The sequence below is a fragment of the Lepeophtheirus salmonis genome, chromosome 13 (assembly GCF_016086655.4).
Source record: "Lepeophtheirus salmonis chromosome 13, UVic_Lsal_1.4, whole genome shotgun sequence".
Taxonomy (NCBI): domain Eukaryota; kingdom Metazoa; phylum Arthropoda; class Copepoda; order Siphonostomatoida; family Caligidae; genus Lepeophtheirus; species Lepeophtheirus salmonis.
The window spans coordinates 44,377,895-44,398,027 of NC_052143.2; the positions used below are offsets into that span (position 1 = coordinate 44,377,895).

General features: G+C 32.1%; 1 long non-coding RNA gene across 1 annotated transcript; it reads left to right on the forward strand.

The window, feature by feature from the left end:
* The first annotated feature begins 17,106 nt into the window (after positions 1–17,106).
* On the forward strand, positions 17,107–18,927 carry LOC121128142 (uncharacterized). The gene is made up of 2 exons (XR_005868052.2): positions 17,107–17,787; positions 17,944–18,927. It is a non-coding gene; the product is annotated as an uncharacterized lncRNA (long non-coding RNA).
* Positions 18,928–20,133: the final 1,206 nt, after the last annotated feature.

The window sequence follows — 20,133 nt, forward strand, 5'->3', positions numbered from 1 at the left end:
CGAAATTTGCAAAGACAATCGCCAAACAACTGTTTTACATTGATTTTGTAAAAAATTAGTAAATAGTACTAATTGGCATTGTAAAAAGGAACACAAACCTACCAAAAAAAGTTATGGAGAAAAATGTAGTCAAAAAATAACCCTCGATAACTGGATCATTTTCGCAAATATTGCATAAGTTATTTAATAGAATGTTTACAGAATCGAAAATACTTCAATGCATATTAAGGTTAATAAAATTATGTTCAAAATACATCGTTTTGGGGTATTTGTTTTCAAAAATTGAAAATTGACGTTTGATGAAAAAGTTCAGAAAATAACAGATGTTTCATTTAAACATAAATTTTCATGAGTCACAGCTTCTCTTGAGGTGCTGTTGATTAGACGTGCGTTCAAGAAAAGATAATTAATAATTTAGATTATTTAAAGTCATAAGATATTACGAAGTTTTTCGTGATAATAATCAAAGTAAATAAGTGGCGGAGACAGATTCTGCATCCTCCAAATGTCACTCGAAGAGGGGGAGAGAGCCCCTCTGGAAAAGTTTCATCCCTGCCGAAACTTGAACAATCCCTAGCATCCGTTGGTCTACATCAAAGGGGGCAGGAACAATTGGTCGCAAGGATGACGGTAGCCCATCATCTCGAATGTTTGATGATCCGAATTATTTTTCTGTAAGAGGCGCCTGTCATTCACCGAAAAGAAAAATCAGAGATGACGTCATAGACCAACAAGACTCTGAAAAGGGTAAGGAGAGATTAGATGTTCTGTTTAACACACTGTGGCAATTTTTTAAATTGAACATTTATAAGGAAGATAAATCAATCACCGTTTGTTACGTCAACCTCTCTACTTGGAATTGAAGTTACTTTGTCCAACTATGAGGCTAGAAGCAAGAACGAAAATGAAATGATGAATATGCTCCTAAGAAGTATCATGATTTATAGCATCACTCCCCTTCTAGATACAAAGCAATTTTAGCATAGCACATTAACGTCCTTCCAAAAGTTTTTCATCTAATGAGGTACGTCCCATTCTCAGGCCAACTGTGCGATGAAGTATTTAAGTTTAAGAATGATCTAGGATGGAAACTTCCGAGGGCATACATAGCAAGAAATATGAGTTAATATTCTCACAAAAGGCTGGGGATTTGGATCTTTAGACATTAAGTCTATGTGGCAAACATTAAACTTCTCCTGGATCAAAAGACTCCTTGACTATGAAGATTTCAGTGACCAATAAATTGGCGAGACATGAGATCATTATGGGCAGGTATTTTCAATTCTGTGCTTCCCCTTCTCGGCCCTAACGAGTCTTTAAATTTTAACCCGAAACTGAGAGATAGAGATGGATTTGCTAAAGAGGTCGATTGATACTCATCTTATCAATTCCTCTTCCAGAGGGAAGTGGATTTGAAGGACTTTATACTATTATGGAGGGCTTGAAAAAGTTTCTCACAGCCTGGGGGCCATATGTCAAACAGGCCTTCGATTACATTCTACTTCGCTTTGAGCTGTCTGAAAAATTAGAAGAGCCGTATTCAATAATCAACGACGTACTAACCCTGAAGTCCTTGTGAGGAGAAGAATGAAGAGGTTTGGTCTAGACTGGAACTCTTCAAATGAGAGTCCGCACGTGGTATTCCCAAAATCCTTTTTGTGACATAAAGCAAAAATGGCTTAGATATAGATTAGAAACATCGTCTATCTTTACCAACAAGAGTCGAGATAACCTTGAGGAGCAGATGTGTATTTTTTGTGGAGCTATAATCGAGACTTCCTTCCACCTCCTTTATTTTTGCACTCATATCGCCCCTGTGGTGAGAGTAGTAGTGGCTGAGATCTGGCTCCATTATAAGAAGAGGTTGAGCCCTTTCGACTGGCTGGTCTCGACGTCAGTAAATATAGAGGAGGCTCTAAAGATGGAGTTTATCCTAGGCAAAGTTCAGGATAATATATGCGGCAAAAGTGAACGATGAACCCATGCCAGTAGGCATTGGAAAATTAGTCAAAAGAGTATTATTGGAGCCTGTCTCTTTTAAAAATGATGGATCCAAAGTTATTAAACAATAGGACTCTATAACCGGTTCATCTAGGAAAGAAGGAGGGAAGATATTTGATTTTAAATATATTAATCTCTTTGGTGTGTATATTTTATCATTATGATAATTTTTAGATTATTCTGTTCGTTTCTTTACGAGCACGTGGGAGGGTGAGAAATCCCATCAATCATCACACGAGGCGTTACGTTTCCCGTGTTTATAAAGCATTTATAGGCATGTACTACCTATGCGTTTAGCAGGCGCAAATAAAAATGTACAAAGTACTTTTTACATATTATGTATAGATGAACAGATTATATATTTTAATATATTTATGTAAGAATGTAGATTCATACTCTGTAATTTTTTTTATGAAAAGTGCATAATTGTATGAATAATAAGAAATCCATTTTTTGCACCTACAAAATAAGAGAAAGTACAATTTTGCCAATTTATTTTTTTGCAAATAATTTTTTTAATTACGAATAAATGTAGAAAACGTCGTTAATCGTATAGCTGTTTCTTGAGACACTAGTTACTTTTTAATTTTAACCTCAACCCCTTATCTAGTCTCCTTGAGCTCCAATAACAATTTTCTAAGTGCATGAACGATCTATGCAAAGGAGTGAGAGATGTGACCCACATGCAAGAGTTATCTCTTGGTTGGAAGATACCCATCAAAGAACGTCTAAGCCTCACGGATGTAGAAACAATCTCTGCAGAAATTGCAACAGATGTACCGGGTTCTACCCAACTAATAAATAAGATGGCGGAACATAATTTTCGTACAAAATTTGGAAAATTTAGAGGTGTCCAAAGACCTTTAGTTCCTTTACGGATGAAAACTTCTAAGATGTCTACCTCTGAAATTAAAAGATGTTTTAAAAAACCAACTATGTCCCCTTTTCTTGGATACCTGGAGCGGAGATAAATAAAAGAGATGCAGCCTTTAATATTAAATCTATTAAAAACAAATATTTGTCAGCAGCTGAAAAATGGTTTAGGTATTCCCTACTTCCAGGAACACTGGATGTGGGCTCAAAGTTTTCTAAAGAATCACAGGGGCTTTTGTCCTTTTTTCAATTTAGTTACTGAAACGACGGATCATCTCTTTTGGGAGTGTGCTATATTGAAGCATCTGTATGAGAGAGTTTCACAGTTCTTGTTGGATAGATTGAAGGTCAAGACCGGGCGTGATAAGTTTGTAGGTTATTATAGTGGAAAAGAAGAATATTTTATTCACTCCATCATAACAAAGGAACAACAAATTATATATGCAAAGAGGACTCAAGGAGACATAACCATCCGAAGTGGTATCCCCTCTATCGAATTATATAGCAAAGTGTTAAAGGAACTCAGATTAGTTATTTTATTTTTGTTTTCTATTTTAAACGATTTAAATTTTTGTGTTTTTTTTTTTGCAGGGACCATTGATACTATTTGATAGCCTTTTTGGTATGTTCAAACTCAAAGAAACTGACGGTTAACATGATAACCCTAATAATTTGAAGAATGTTTTGGAGAAAAGCAGCTTAGCTGTCGTGACATTTCATTAAATCAGCTATAAGCAGCTTTAACGAGGGGGAAAATGATCTAAGCAAGGACATAGGCAAAATTTAATCCTCAATGGTACTCTGATTCCAGCAAGGACATATAATTATAAATTTGCAACAAATCCTGATTATTACTCTGAACTGTAATTATGTGCACACACAAATTTTCAAATATCATACTGCGTTTTTTCATATTATGATCATAAATTATTAAAAAATTATATATTAAGATAAACAAGATTTTTATAGTAGTAGATGAATTTGTTCATAATATGCCTATAGTTTATATCCATATAATAGAAGTCGGGAGGAGAGGGTCTTGTAAGTATTTAATTTGATATCTAGACTTAAATATTTTGATTATGACTTAATATAAAATCTTGCAATTAAAAAGTTGCTGAAGAAATATTGTGTAAAACTCCAATTATTTAAATTTTATAGTATTGAAATGACCAAATTAAAAATCGAGTAAATTCACGATTAAATTTTACAATTATTCTACATGTAATTTATTTACCATACATTATTTTAAATAATATATATGATGAATAAAATGTTTTTATTTCTTAACCAAGGATAAATGCGAAAAAGATTACTTTGAAAATAATTTCTCTATTTTACGCATTTTAGTACATTTTGTGCCATTTTTTTATATAGGTATAAAAATCAAAAATTTGAAAAATTTATCTTAAAATCAGACAATTCATTTGATATTTATGCTAAGTGTGTTATTAGTATTACACATCTAAGTAGTCACAGATATGAGCACACATTTTATTATAAACGATTGTTACGCGAAAACATTTAGATCATTATACTTGTATTTATATTTCAGTTGAGAGCATAACCATTATTTGGGGGCACATCCCTTCATTGTCACCTGTATTGAAGTTCCAGTATGATTTCTTTAAAGAATTAAAACTATAATTTGCATCTTTTAGTTGAAAAGAAAGATATTTGTAGTAATATTGAAAATTTGCCAATATATTCTGAAATATATATATATATATATGAAATACATTTTAAATATATCCAAATAAATAAAGAAAATGTGAAGGTTAAACATTGAAAACATAAATGTTTACGCTTTTCCTTGAGTAATTTGATGCCTTAGATAATGAAAAATTTGAAATATTTTTTTATGGAACACACTCAGAAGATTTTAATTTTTGAAGCTTAAATGTTTACTGAATATAATTTCTACTTTTGAGTCATCTTTATTTTTCAAGATACTCAAAACTAATGATGTACCCTCAAGATCCGTCCAAGTCTTTATCTTAGTCTAGAGACAAGTTACCTTCAACACTGATCTTAAAGTAAGAGGAGGCGGTATTTTTTTACTAAATTTGATTTTGACGGCTGGGGCCCCCTTAAAATATGTACTGAGGTCTTGTGGGTTAAAAAATGTATTTTTTTTTTTTTGTAGATCGATCAACATTAACTCACCTGGGCATTCCCTTCAAAGTTCTCTCCCCTATCCTCTTTAAATTAAACTTGACTTCTCGGAATATATTTCTCTCGACCCCAGGGAGTCTGCAAAATTATATTTGTTGGCGGTGTCTACAAGAGCTCCAGCCCACTCTCTGAGGAATCCCCTGCAACCTCTTACGTACTTTTAATTATTATATGGGATTAATCAAATTACTATTTGAGAAAGTTGAATATGTCTTAACTCGTCAGACAGATCACAAATTCAATGTCCCATGTTTCAATTAATGTATACTATTGTTTAAATTCTATATATAACCCTGTCCACCTTTTCTGCAATTTTCACCTGACTCTTATGCTCAATCGTGTTATAGCAAGGTAGTGGTCTGAAGTAAAAAGAATACTTGGCAGAGGTCTATTTTTGCTAGACCAATAAAAAGGGCTAACGTCACCACTAGTGATCATTATATAATTATATATATTTGTAGCAAAAGTAAACATATATACGAGGTTGAGAAAATGAGTGTAAAAGATAAACGAGTATGGTTTGTATGATCTCATATATCTTAAGTAAATAGGGAAATGGCCCAACTACATAGGGTATGTACACTGGGGTTAGCCTGGGTTGATACAACAATTTTTAGTATTTTTGGCTTAGAAAGACTTTCCAATATTTTGGAGGGGGCCTCAAACGAAATTGGAGTTAATGCCCCCCTCCCACTTAAAATATTTTTACCAAACACCGAGCTGGGATATTTTAGAGTTATCCGGGTCGCTAATTGAATATCAATGCTTGAAAGATTTCCGAAATTATGTTGTCAAATGTGTAATTAAAGAATCATATTGTTCATTAAAAGTGTAGGAATGAGTAAAACTCATAATTACTCATCATTAGTTATAACTATAGTTGGTTAGCTTGTAGTGACAAAACTACCTCTAAAAATTGGATAAGGAAAAACAGTTGTTACGTGTGCTCTTTCTTCTTTTTTTTATTCATTATTTCATTGGTTGTCGTGTTGTTAAGTATGCTCCTCTGGAGAATGCATTATTTCTTATCTTTGGTGTAAATTTTATTAAAAATACATAATAAAATAAATATATATTAATTCAAATATAATTACAATATTTTGCTTACACTAAAGCTATTTTAAATGTAAAAAGTTATAGCAATAATTCCTTTTCTCCCCTCCTCCCCCCAAAAAACAACAACAACATATAAAGGCAGCTGATATTAACAAGGGTATTAATTCAGTTGTACCACATGTCTCCCTTCCACCTTTAACTCGTGGTCTTTTTTCCTCATAAAGATATCAACTCTAGTCATAACAATTTTTTTAAAACAAGTAACACGCATTCTATATACAAGGAGCGATAGTAATTGACTCCGGTTTTTAACATTTTACAAATGTACTTATCTCTGGTCAAATTAATGATAGACCCTTAAAGTTTTCTGGTTATATATATTATTTAAACTTAACGAATAAAATCGACGTCAGCAGGCACGATTTCCTCCACACGGGACTGTACACGGGCGCAGGCGGTCACGATGTCCTGTTTTGGGGTCCTGGTGAACATGATGAAATCGATCAGAGACTCCTCCTTGCTATGGGAAGACCTATTACTATCCTTATCACGCACATTCCTTATAATAGTCCAGAGGATTACTGTTGGGGGATCCGGGGCCATACATTTTTGTCCCAGTGGTAGGAGAGGTTCTAGACAAATCACTGCTGGATCTTCTGGATCATGAAGTGGCCTCTACAAAGCAAGTAGATTTATATCAGAAATCCTCCTTTACCACCTTTCTTGTCAAGAAGTCCGAGAGCCCAATATCCCAAGCTATGGCCTTCATTGACAGTCCAGGGTTATTGTTGATGATATCCTGGATCTGATGGACGATATTGTTGCCATGCCCGCCACAACAGCATTTTAATATAGCTCTTTTCACATCAAAATCATCAAGATCAATTGTGATCAATCAAGATGGATTGTACTCTTTACAAATTTTAGCAGCACTTTATTCTAGCGATAAATTAATTAGTCACTATCTAAATATTTTCATAATGAGGGGGCTGAGGGTTATATATATATTTCACCTACTACCCTGTAAAATAACTCAAACCCCGTCAAATCATGTGAATATCCTTAGAATAATGAAATTGCTATTCTAAACTTTAAATGTCAATAAATGTTTTGTATAATATCTACAGCACAAAATTTTCTGGAATTTCAAAGAAATTTTTTCGCTAGGTGTTGCATATAAATATTAAAATACAATTATGTGGTTTTAACATTTATCAAAATCACCTAAGAAATTGCGATAGTAATGACTCATTTTTGTGAATTATAAGTAGAAATTACATGCGAGTGAGTAATTAGGATTATTTTGCTGAAAATTTTGATTAATTGAAATTAAAGAAAATTCTTTGTTGAAATAAAAAGAAACATTCATTTATATATAACACCCATTTTCAATTAGGACAGATACTTGAACAGCATTTTTTTTTCAACACTATCTCAAAATTGATGATTTGCCAGTATTCACCTAAACATCAACAAAATATTATTAGATTGAACTTAATCAAATAGAGCTTATATGAGATTTAAAGTAATGTAAAAATTAAACTCTTACTGTTATCATGGTTTTGTGAATTCCTAATAATGATCAATTTTAATTAAATAAAGTTTGTCAGTATGAATATTTGAAAAAGAGTCACCGGGATCCACTCTATAGTGTATACAGTACTTTCAGTTTTTATGGATATGAATCATTGACATACATTCTAGGAAAACTTCATCAAGGATTGGATATGTCTTTTCACATGTGGTATATCAAGGGTAATTCATCTTGAACTTGTAAAAGGACGTTTCCTCAGTTTAAGTGTGTGTGTTGACCCGTAGAGGTGTAATATTATTTATTCGTATAGTAAGAATAAAACATATTTCTGAGCTCATTTCTAGAGATGAAAATCGTGTGGTTAGTTGGAGGAGATAATTTACAATCAGCTGTGACAAGGGAGAAGGAGAAAAAGCATATAAACAAGGAAATTTATAAAATTACTCCAATGTCGATCCCCAATTCTGCTCTGAGTCCAAAATGGGCTTCTAATTATTACTTCCCAACAAATGCTTAATCTTACTATTTGTATTTTATGAGCGCACACGAATGTTCAATCAGGTTTTGAAAATGATTTAATATATTTAGGAAAGGAGATTCACGACTCAGGAGTTAAATAATAATGACAGCTACATTGGAAAAGAAAATTCATTTTGCATATTACCAACTTAAAAAAACAAAACTAGAAAAGGCGAAAGACTTCGCTAAAGTGTTCAACACGGTGTCTCACGAATACATCATTCGTACACTATATCAGAAGGGATTCGGAGATCTAATTATTAGAATGGATGGAAATACTCTTGCAAGGTCTCACACACTTGTTCGCTATAGAAATCAGGAAGGTTACTTCATGAATAAGGCAGGAGTAAGAAAAGGTGACCCAGTGTCAGCAATTTTGTTCATCATAGGTATTGACAAAATTAGACAACAAATTCAGAAAGACAACAAAATAATGTGCTTCTCATCTATTCTAACGAATCCAAAATGTCTCTGTTATGCTGACGATCGAACATTTGTTTTAAGTTGAAAACCCTTGGATATTATAAGATTAATAAAAAGGGTCATGGTACTTCTAATAGATTTTTTATGCATATCTGGATTAAATATTAATGATGGAAAGACTGAAATACTGAGTTCTTATGAAGGTATTATAGGAACAGGCTTGGCAAGTTTCTGGACTTCAACAGAAATTAAACTACTCAGATTTGGATCTTGGGTGGGAAATTCAGAATGCAAGATAAAATAAAAAGGGTATATAAAAATAAATGAAATGTTGCTGGCGTTTAGGTAAACACATATTTTATACAACTCTATACTATAAAATATAGTTTGAGCACTTAATATTTTTAACAAGGAACGTCTGTAGCTAAAGCTCAAATTAAACAAAAAGGAAAAAAAAAATATCTTGATTAATAAAGCATAGTTTGTATTTCTTTCTGTCTAAATGCCGAAATGACTTTATACAGGGTGGAGTTTTACAATTAAGATTTTTTTTAAACCGGGTTTCCTTGGGAACCCTTAGTCGTACAGCTTTAAAAACCAGTTTATCAGATTCACCCGACAATTTTGTATAAGTTCTGTTTACAAAGTGTTCATAATGTCCTCCGAGTACGACCGTTGAGCAGCGATCATTGACGACTTCCGTACAGGCCGTGCCCCTAAAGAGATCACCGACTTTCTCAAGCTGTCCTCTGCCACCGTGTACAAAGTGGCAAAGTAGTTCAAGGAGTCTGGAGGGATGGGAACACTAACAAGGAAGAAGAACGATCGATTTGCGTACATAATTGGCTTTCGGACAATTTGGAGATGTTCTGGTCTAAGAAAATGCGGCCCCCTAACTGTTATGTATTTAATATGTCCTTTCTGGTTTTTATCTTCTTGTATATTCGTCTATGTATTATAAGTACTGAGTTTTACGTATTATAAATAGTGTCGTCTTTTGTAAATATATTTAGAGTATAATTAGAAGACACAGTGTTACATTATTCCTCCACGTGAATTCTTCTCCTCATGTCTCTTGGTCATCCTGGATCTCTCCTATTATAAATAAGCTTGCGTCTCTCCCTCGTCAAGACGCAACACTAACTCCCCGGACTGCAATCTTTTGGACTATATCGTGTTGGACTTCTTGAAGAGGGAGTCCAACAAGCGTGCTCACAACAAACTTCATAAATAACATTCCATATTTACTCATGTCTCAAGCAGTTTTTAAATTCAATTCAAATAAAGATCAGGCAAGAACAAGAGTCCAACTACTGAATGGATATTGGCTCTGCATTCTTAGTAATTAAACAAAGTATTAGTGAGTGGCACTCAAATGAGCTCCGCTCAAAATGCTTGAGGGGGAGTGCCTTTATAAAAGCGATGCTGTATACACAGTAACAAATTTTTACATTACCAAAGTAAAACTGGCAAAAACATTACTATTTTAAAAATTGAGTATGTTTTCATTTCCAAAAAATGAATTTATGTGTAATGACTCGTCAGGGCTGGGCATATGGTCAGCGCTAGGAGATGGTTGAAGGAATAATGTGCTTGACATTTCATTAGATCAGCTTCAATCAGCTGTGATAAGGGAGGTATGAGAAAATGATTGAAACAAGGACATTTGCTAGAATTACTCCAATATTGAAGCAAAGTTTGATTTTTTTTTTTAAACAAAAGAGAAAACTAAAATAGGCACTCGGTAGAGGACAAGCCTCTACCTATGGTCATTTTTTTTTCTCTCTCTTTTTAGAAGTAAAAAATGTACAATTTTGAATTTATCATATATTGCATTCATACTTTAATATGTGTTATTTATGTATTGTGCAAATAAATTCATCCTTTGTTTTCAACAATATGAATTTTATTCCTAACTTACTTATAATAAAAACAATTTCCTCTAGAGACTATAATTCCTTTGTTGTGTCTTTGTTCAGTATCTCAATTCCTTCAATTATATTATATTTTTGACCTTCATTGTAACTTTGACCTTTAATCTTGACATTTTTTGCTATATTAAGTATTTTTATTAAACTTACATAATGACAGGAATTTGAGCTCTGTACATTAATATCTTTTAAAGTAATTATCGCCTACATACTTTTAACATTTTGTGCTAAATTTAAAAAAGAAAAATCCATTTTTTTTTTTTACTTTTACTTCTCAAAATTTAATGGCCTTTACTGTGCCCATATATGATCTTAGTACAAGTTAGATCAATATTGATCTATAACTTTTGCCTTAATCCTTGTGGCCAATAGACAAAGAAACAAAGTCAAAAACATATTAATTTTTTTATTAGAAACTTATAAATATGAACTATTTTGATAATTTTTGAAAGGAGGAGAAGGCTGGAGCAAGACATATAGTCTTACTCAATTAAGACCCTTGTTAACATCAGCTGCCTATTACATGATTGGGGGGAAGGAGGTGGGTGTGTGTGCAAATGAATTACTCCTATAAAGAAAACAACCTTTTACATTTAAAATAGAAAAAATGTAAGGAACAAAATGTAATTATATTTAAATTAAAAAATATATATTTTATCATGCAATATACAGGGGCGTCAAGAGGGGTGTGCTGGAGGGGCTGTAGTTCCTCAAATTAAGGATTTTTTGCTTTTTAACTAGAAAATTATATGTATATATTTTTTTTTTCAAAGAAATTAAATTTACTGTATACAGCTATGAGTTTTGGAAATAATTTTTAAAATATTTATTTGAAAAAAAAGAAAAACCTATATCGCCCCCCAAAAAAAAAAAATGTATAGATAATCTTGGGGACTCCCCTCACAATCACAAATCAATTTACATCAAAAATAGGCGAGAATTCTTCGTTTAGACTTTTGGAGGAGATTTTAATAGCCCGAGGACTGATTCAATTTTGAATAAAAAAGAAGAAAAATCCATCATCAACCATTTTCCATATTTTAATCGCTAAACTTGCTTGTCCTTACACAAATCCCTTCTTTAGTCAAACATATCCCTCTTACCTTGATCATACTACGCATAATTAGAAGCAACAGAGTATAATTAATAATTTAACCTATAATTAATCACAACTCAAGAGATTTTGTATTCATACATATAAATGTATTTTTTATGAATATTTTAGAGTAACGAGACAATCTACATTTGTAGATAACGGTTTTGGCTCATAAGATTAATGATTGTGTGTATGTACTACAGAAACATTGTATGCATAATATGACTACTATTTTATTCTGAATCCAAGTATTTATCCATAATCTATTGTATGCAGATTGCAGTAATGCTCTAACTGTATGTATAACTAAATGTCAAATGGGCACCCCTTTATGACTTCTTGTGCATTTTTCATGGATTCCAAAGAGTATATTTAATTATGCACCACATTAAAAATATCTATAAGCCTTAGTATGTATTGATCAGTTGTACACTCCTCAAATGTCGAATACATAACACGGTTGCAAACAGAGTTTGTATATCCCTTTGTTCGGATTATTTCAAAATTCCCTCATAAAGTGTCATAGTGTTGACCCCTTATGAGTAGAGTTGACGTCCATCTTATGAGAAAACTACCTTTCACAATTAGAAAAGGAAACACGATTGTTTCATGGCTCTTTCTTCTTTTTTGTTCATTATTTAATCGTTCGTCAACTTCTCCCTCTGATGTAAGCATTCTCGCCTATCTTTGTTGTCAATTGATCTAATATTTTCCCTTCCAGCAATTCATTCTACCCCTATAACAATAAAAAAGCAGTTGATATTAAGAAGGGTCATAATTCAGTAGTGCCATATGTTTTGCACACTTTTTCCTTACAAAAATATCAACTTTAGTCATGACGTATGGCTCCTAAATGAATCTGACCTATATATATTAATAAAAGATGCCATTTTTGTAAAGAAAATAAGAGGGCAAAGAGAAGGCGGGAGAATTTTGATATGACTTCCTACGAGGATTATATATGATCACAGTAAGAAGTTATTAAATTTTGATAGGTCAAGGTAGCAACAAACGTTAAAAATAACTAATAATTTATTGATGTAAAGAGTTTCTAATTGATATCATAATGTAGATTCAATAAAGATGCTTCTTATAGCAAAGGTCAAAGTCAGTGAAAAGGTCAAAATACATAATTGACTGTCGCTTGTGAAGAAATTGAGATACGGAACTGAAATCATTTCTTGAACAATGAAATAATGATGAAAATTGTGCGTATTTTGGTATGTCATAAAAAAGGAAACCAAAGATGAACATGGTAGCCCTGACAATTGAAGAATGTTTCGGAGGAAGAATCAGATATGACGTGAGAGGAGGGAGAGAAGGAAACATGCAAGGACAATGGTAAGAATTACTACGGCAAATTCTAAAATTTACTTTCCTTCCATCTTTTATGAGCACAAACGAATGTCCTATCAGGTTTTTCAATATATTGGGGGAGGTGAATAATTATAACGCTAGATGGCAGAACCACCTAGGGCAATATTCATATAAATGAAATATAGAAAGACTATAGTTTATAGCATTTACATATGCAGTACTTACTAACGCTGTTTAACAGACAAAATATCACAAGTTTGAAATTGTTTGATCCTGTCATTTTAAATATGGCATTACTTTTTCTTAATAACACTCAGGGCTTTCAGGAAAAGGCTTTTTTTTCTTCAGATGCTCATAGCTTAAAGAAGAATGAATGCAGAAAGTGTAAAACTATTTCATTTGATAGCTGAAATCCTAAAATATAATTTAGAAAAGCCTGAATTCAAAAAATCCTCTCTATGGTTCTAAAGTCTAAACAATATCTTGCTGAACATTCTGGGCACACCGTTAAGTTACTACTCCAGAAATCATTGATAAAATCCATCATATGGTGATGAATGACAGAAGAGTGAAGGTGCGTGAGATTGCTAGTGCTATGGGCATCTCCAGTTGGAACCTTATCCCATGAATTTTGCGACCACAACTGCTGAGGCGTGAGCTGGTGCATTTTCGTGATAAAATGACTTTTTTTTTGTGCCAATCGTGGGGGTTTGTGCACCTGCAATAGTGTTACCCTTATCCAGATAGTTGATGTGATCATTCAAATCCAAAATACAGTCAGTATAATATTTCTGGCTGATCCCCAGATTCAAACGCATGCCAAACAGAAAGAAGAACTAGATCGATCTAGCTAGTGCATTCTTCCAAGAGATGCTACTAACTAAGAATGACCTTGATACGTGCAAGTAGTATCATATATCGGACTTTGCACAGACTTTTCAAACGACTCTCGTAAGCTCAATTGATTCATTTAAGAAAAGAAAAGAGATAGGAGAGTCAAAAGTAATTCTCTCTATTTTAAACTTTAAGCAAAGATTAATCAAAATTCTTAATATAGTAAAGACATTTGAAGAATAATTTTGGAATCTTTCAAAGTTTAACAAGAGAATTATTTTCTCAATAAGCCATTAATTTTGACATTATATCCTCATTTGTATTGAAATAACAATGTGCCTTTTATAATTAAGAATACATTATATCATGAATTTACTCGAACATGCTTCATAGCTAAATATGAATTTATTTTGACAGGTGTCATTCTTCGAAACATCATGCATTTATTCTTAATATATTCAAAATCAGTGTTTCAAATATAATTTGAAATAACAAGGGCCTTATTTATTATGAGTTTGATGATAAATCAATGTTAGTATTTGAATTCACACCTTTACAAATCACAATATAACCGAGAATGTCGATTTGAAAGTTCATAATTTTAATTGTTTTTGTGACTATGCTCATATTTTTCTGTGGATTGAAACACTGCATCACTTATTTTCATACCTAAGAAAAACTTTTGATAAGTAGCAGCCATTAACAAACTAAATAGATAGTAAAATTTCAAACCATTATATAGCAATCATTAATTAAATAGTATATAATCTTTCTTGATGTATATTATATATTTATTCAGTGTTCTAGGACCCTAACATAGAGTGCCATCTCATGGGCAATTTCAAATCCCGTTGGTTACATTTAGCCCCATTGAATGTAATAAAAAAGGAAGTTCACTACTCAGGAGTTAAATAACAATGACAACAGCTGAGGAAAATAAAATTATTCTTCAGATTACCAATTCCAAAAAAACAGGCGAGCTAAAAAATACAACGGACTTTCGTCACTAATCGTCAGTACAACAAAGGAATATTGATATCATCCCGCAAATAAGTTTGCGCGCCACTACTTTTTTTGCTTTGTTCTGTTTTTCCCTGACCGATTTTTGTATATATTTAACACAACTTTTCAATTTTTATGTTGTAAAATGAAGAATACTTCATCAGAAGAAGTAAAGGCAAGAGTTTTACTTTTTCTGAGAGTTGCACCCCGTTTCTATTTTTTTTTTTTTTTTGTGCTTTTTTTGGTCTTGTTTTTGTAATAAAAGTTTTGAGTAAATTCGAACCCCTTCTAACAAAAATACTGACATTATATGGCTACACTGAAATAAGTAATAACATCTTGGAATCAAGAATTCAAATAATATAAAACGATCTAAAAATAAGAGTGACAAAAACAGAAAAGTAATTATAAAGAAACCATACATCCTAGACAAAACCCAACAACACCAAGGAGGGAAGATCCTTTGAGATAGCATCTTTGTTGAGAGTAAAATGTGCTGATTCCCTATCCTAAGCAAGGGGAGTAGAATGGCTCAATGTTTATATTATAAGAATTCTAGTTGTTATTACTTATTTCAAAGTAATCATATAATGACTAGATTTTTATTAGAATAGATTCAAACCTAATTTTCACTTTTTACAGGAAAAAGTGGAAATGGGGCTCAACTCTCGGAAGAAGTAAGAGTCGCGCCTTCACGTCTATTTATGAAGTATTTTTCATTTATACTAATCTCATCCATCCTTCATTTTACTACGTAAAAATTGAAAGATACTGTTAAATATACGCAAAAATAGGTGTAAGGGATATCCGATCACAACAAAAAGGGGAGAGGTGGAAGCTTTTTTGCCCCTATCAGTGAGCCACCATTAAAGGAAATGGTTGTTACTATTATAAATAAGTTTGGAAGGAAATTAATATTGCTGAGTTACGGATGATTTTTTTTTTTTTTGCACTTTTTGGCACACAAGACATATATACATGGATAATACATATTAAATAGTGTTGGGTTTCGGTCTGGAAATCCTAGACCGAACTGAGATCCTTATATTTTTTGTTGGACCGAATTAGTTCGGTCCAACAAAAAAACTCGATCTGGGCCGGTCTCATATAAAAATTTGGTCTAAATCGGTCCAAAGGAAATGTTCGGTCTAGATCGGTTCATGGGAAAAATTCGGTCTAGACCGATTTTACAGATAAATTGTTTATAACATGACATCAATTGTTTTTTCAAGTACAATGACGTTATACGAAGTTTAAACAGAGATAGCTCGGATTAATTTTGATCCCCACCGCTTTTTATATGTATACAGTATTTTTTCTAGAACTTATCCTCTACTTTTGATATTTTTTTGAAAACAATCAATGACAGATGATCTAGAAAAAAAAGGTATTGCATAATATATGAGACCGAAAAAAATCGGTCCATAAATTGAGACTGAATCAAAATTGATCCACAAAGCCACATCTAAAATCATCTTTCCACGGTCCCAGACCGCGATCTGGACAAAAAAATCGGTCCAAATCGGTCTAGAAAAATTCACCTAAGACCGAACCGAAAAAAAAAAATCGGTGCTGGACCGGTAAAAAAGATTATGTTTTCAATCTTAACAATATTGCTATTACTCCGCCACGAAGTTTTTTGGAAAAGAAAAAATCCCGTTTTCCAGTTAAATTTCTATAATTTTTGCTTCGTCCACAAATTTGATCAAATATTAATTTTTTGTTTTTTTTGTTTGTCCATTAAAATTATTTCTTTGTCAAGTAAAATAATTTATATCTTCATTTTGACGGAGGGCTACAGCCCTACCAGCTCACCTCCTGTGGACGTCCTGATATAGGAAAAAGTTGTTAAACGTAAACTTCAAAAAAAAAAAAAAATCTTATTATATAGCTTTTAGTACAACGCGGATTTAATGGAACACAGGATTTCTTTGTTCCCAAAGATTGTGTAGAGATCTTGCATTTACGCATGTTAAATAAATTTTGCAAAATATAACTCCTAATAAGTTGTTTAGCATTAATAAACAAGTTCTTAATACACTTTGATTAATTATAAATTTTTTTATTGAAATTTTCCTTGTAGTGTTGTGTTGGATTTATTCAAGATTGATGAGGACGACTGTTAGGGTTGCCACCTCTTTGAAAAATAAATAAGGAGCAACTCATTGGCAGGTTCGGAAGACCCAATGGCCTTCACCTTTCCTTCCGCCGTAATTTTTTTCCAAATTCCCTATTTTTTTAACCCTAAATTGAATTAGATGGATATTTTTGAGTGACATGAACAAATGAAAGACAAATTAATATCCAGCAATTCACTTTTTTGAATAAAAAAAATCAACTCTACAAAATAAGAATCTTTCTTAAACAGAAACCTGTCTTGCCTAAATAATCCTGTGTACATTAATATAAAACAAAGGATAGAAAGTAGAATATCCACCCTGAAATAGAATATATTTTTAGTGCATTAACATAAGTGGAAAGAGAACGTCTTTAGAAACATTTTAACCATAATTGTGTCTCAAAAACCTGTTTTGTTTAACATAAAATTATATACACTATTATATAACAGTAGATAGAAAGTGTCCAACGTCCATCCTGAAATAGTGCATTTATAGAACATCTGTAGAAAAATTGTATACATATTTGTGCTTCAAAGGCCATGATGGTAGGCCACAGTTGCAGTAAAAAAAACAGTACCTCCTCGGCCAATTGGATGAGCGTATTTTGTGTCATCGTACAGGTGTGAGAATATTCTGTCAACTCATGGGTCCAGAGCAAGACATGCCCTGGGAACACGTTTCTCATAAAATTTCATATAAAGCGCATTTTTATTCATTTGGCATTTAACTGACTATTTTTTAAAACTCAGAGTATTACGAGACCGTTTCAGCTCAAAACGGGACGGTTGCTTTTTTTCTCTAAATACAGGATGATTCCATTTTTCAAGTGACAGTTGGCAACCCTACCCACAGTCCAGTCCAGATGGTCTCATCCAGTTCAATCCCACTTTTAGATTTTTAAAGAAGGTAAAATCGTTCCCTCGTGAAATCGTTTTATTCCATTATATAATATAATTGAATGAATTATATAGTTAAGTAAAAATATGCATAAGAATATATTTGCATTAAAATGATAAGATGAATATTTTTGCAAGATTTCCGTAATACTCTTAATAATTACAGTATATATCGTATTTGGATTATTAAACAATGAACCTTTTTAAGACTGTAAGTCCCAAGACTATACTGGATCGAATACATAAGGTCCGATGCAACACTAGTTCAAAAGTTAGTAGAAATACAATGTTAGACCATCATGTAATCGGGATTGCTGACATTATTTATTTTCATGTATTGTACCGATTGCTGGGTAGGAAATACAGATTTTGAAGAAACACACAACCACTCATCTACTATGACGTCAACATTAAAAGCGTGGTGATAGTCAAACATCAGTCGTACACGTGTTATTGTATAACCTTGTATTTCTATTAACCTTGATTAGTTCCTTGTTTAGTAAGTTAGTAACAAGCATGGAGATAAAAAACATGGAGTGATAAAATGAAAAGGTAGTATACTAAAATTGCCAAATTGATGTGGCAGTAAATAAGTATGTATGTTCACAATATAGAGGGTTCTTCAAACACTTTTATGTTCAATCCACACTGTATTTTACATTTGATTATATTTTCTTTATAGAACTCTTCAGTTCTAATAAAAGTATATGATCCCAGACGCCGGTGATGGAATTTATTTGCAAGTGAGAGGGGCAAATTATTTAATTGTGACGTCATTAGAAGAACATTTTTTTTGGGAGGGGGCATTGGGCTTTTTCACAATTTTGAGATAAAGCTTTTTTCATAAATAGTAAATTTATAACAAAAAAAATGTATCTAAATTTTAGTAGTGAAATTTTTGAGGAGAAATTTGAAGGAATAAGATTTTTTATTATTGTTAAATCTGTTTTTTTTTTCAAAAGTGGAGACCAATGGCCTCTTGGCGCCCTATGGTTCCGGTGCCGCTGATCTTATACAAGATTTGGAGTGATTGATGTATGAATAACTATTGTTTTGGTTGATACCATTGTATATAATAACTAGTTAATATTATTATATCATTTTTATGTAATTATGATCGAATTAATAATTATTACATGTACAGAACGAACTATCATACTTTTTTATTTATTCCTTTATATTCAGTAAGCAAGGTTATTTCGCAATATATCCACGATAGAATAGGAATTATAATAAATATATTGCTTAAAAGTAAATATATATTTGAAATGATTTTTAAAATATGTATTGACATATATCTAAGAATTTTGCATTTTAAATAATCATATTTTTGATAGACTTAGTAACAACTCTGTTCCATGTTAATGTATGTATCCATATTTAATGATGCAGTTGCCAATTGTAATTTATCAAACGATTTGCCGACGTCATGAATTAATGCTTTGATACATTCCTACATAATTACATATTATATCTAATCTAATTGTCTATTAAATAATGACATTTTGGTTTATTTATGCAATTAGGCATATTCTAGGTATGCTAAAGACATGCATTTTCTACTTTAATGTTATCTTCAAGTTGAAAAATATACCAGATGGGGAAATCCAGAGATAAAGTAATCTAAGGTAAGGGCTGTCAATCTGCAGCCCTTAAACATGCTTAAAGTGTCCCTTATAAGAATATGAAAGAGATTTGTGTACTCTAAAAAAAGTTATAAGTTATGACTCATTAATAAACATGAGGACCTTATATCTGTTTGAAATGCCAAATGGGCCCTATTATCGAAAAAAATGGATACCTCTGATTTAAAGTGACCAAAAAGTAGTTAATATTTTGATAGTAGTCAATTTATGAATAAAGTATAAGTTTATTTTTTGCTTTTTTTAAAAATAATTCTACTTTTAAAATGCTTCATGAAACAGATCATTTCAAGAAATTATAAAAAAGTCCTCAGATACCCCGGAGAAGATATCAGAAGACAGGTGATCATTTTATGTCTAGCTACCTTATAAAAGTATGGCCCAAGGACTGGTTTACTCGTTGCTATCTGTTATTTTCAGTGAGAAATTGAGTGAACTGTTTTTTGATAATGGCATGACATTATATTGAGAGAAAATGAGTTTAAAATGGAATAATTATGGGTTAATTTGGATGGAACAATAATTAGTTAAAATTTTGGAAAATAATAACGTAGATGGGGAACATATTATTTAATTGCAATGACTTTTGACTTTTGTTTGTTTGTTTTATTTATTTAAAAAAAAAAAGAAGATTCTTGTATTAAAACTCTTCAAAAAAGTTGCTGTAGTCTACTCGGTAATCATTTATGTGCCCTCAAATAATTTTAAGAAAG